The sequence below is a fragment of the Penaeus monodon genome, chromosome 33 (assembly GCF_015228065.2).
Source record: "Penaeus monodon isolate SGIC_2016 chromosome 33, NSTDA_Pmon_1, whole genome shotgun sequence".
Classification (NCBI taxonomy): Eukaryota; Metazoa; Arthropoda; class Malacostraca; order Decapoda; family Penaeidae; genus Penaeus; species Penaeus monodon.
The window spans coordinates 12,479,432-12,480,944 of NC_051418.1; positions in this window are offsets into that span (position 1 = coordinate 12,479,432).

Below are 1,513 nucleotides of genomic sequence, written 5' to 3' on the forward strand. Positions count from 1 at the left end.
AACGGGCCGAGGACGAAGACCCGCCCCGTGTTTTTATTTAAAAGGGGGACAAAACTTTTATTACTAGAACTTGTTTCCCGCCAAAGGAAAGTAAAAGTGGGGGAAAACTTTTAAAGGCCCCGCGGGGAAGGGGGGGGGAAAGGGGAAGGGAAAAGAGGGGAAAAAGGGGGGAAGGGGAAAAGGGGGGAAAGGGGGAGGGGGGGAAGGGGGGGAAAGGAAAGGGGGAGGAGGGAGGAGGAGAGGGGGGCAGTAGGAGGTGGAGGTGAAGGAGGTGGAGGTGAAGGGGGTTTGGGGAAGAGGAAAATTTTGAGGAGGGGGGGAGGTAGAGGAGGAGGAGGAGGAGACGGTGGAAAGGTTGAAAGGGAACGGGAATGGAGGAGAGGAGGAGAAGGAGAAGGAGGGGGGAGGAGGAGATGCTGGTAGGGGAGGAAGGGGACGGGGACGGAGGCGGGGAGGAGGAGGGGGGAGAAGGGGAGGACGAGGAAGAGGAGAAAGTGAAGGGGGAAGGGGAAGAGGATGGGGTAGGAGAAGGAGGAGGAGGGGAAGTGAAAGGGGAGAGGGAGGAGTAGGTGAAGGAGGGGAAAGTGAAGAGGACGACGAGGAGGGAGGAATAGGAGGAGGAGGAGAAGGAGATGGTGGAAGGAAGAGGAGTGGAAAGGATGAGAGGAAGGGGGAGGAGGAGGAAAAGGAGGTGCAAAAGGAGAGGGGAAAAGTGAAGGAGGATGAGGAGGAGGAAGAAGAGGGAAGTGAAGAGGGAGAGGAAAAAGGAGAAAATGAGGGGGAGGGGGGAGAGGGGGGGAAAGGGGAAAGGGAGGGAAGGGGAAGGAGGGGAAAGGGGGAAAAGGGGAAAAGGGGAAAGGGAGGAATTGTAGGGGGAAAGGAGGAGCAGGAAAAGGAAGGATAAAGGGAGGAACAGGAAAAAAGGGTAAGAAGGGGAAAAAAAGGGGGGGGCCCAAATTTCGGAGGGGTGCGGGGGACAGAGAATGCGGAACAATAAAGACAAGTCCCGGAGAAATCGCCAATTAAACACAAACTGCGTTCGTACGTTCGCGCGCTTCTGGGAACATATGACAGCAAAACTCTCTCCCTCCCTCTTTCGCAATGAAAACGCATTAACATCCCCGAGCCAAAAACGCTAAAGCAAAGATCATTTCCCTTCTTTAGGGGAAACGAAGACAAAACCGCGGCGCAAAAATCGGATAACGAAATTTCCCCAACCCTCCCCTCCCCTAAAAAGAAAACCCCAAAACGGGAAATGCGATTCGCAATACGACGTCGCGCCATGACGTAAGGATGGACCTGCGGTTCATGCAAAAAAACTGGGCTTGAACGCGCCCTCCGCCGGGTGGCGGGGCGGCCGGCGGGGCGGGCGGCCTCCGGATGGCACCGCCGCCGCTTCCCTGGCGCTTGGCGTCGCCTCTCACGGCCCGATTCAGTGCAGCGCGTTCGCAATTTCATAAATAAATTAGGAATATGTGCTTTGTTATACTTTCTATCATTATACAAAAACCCC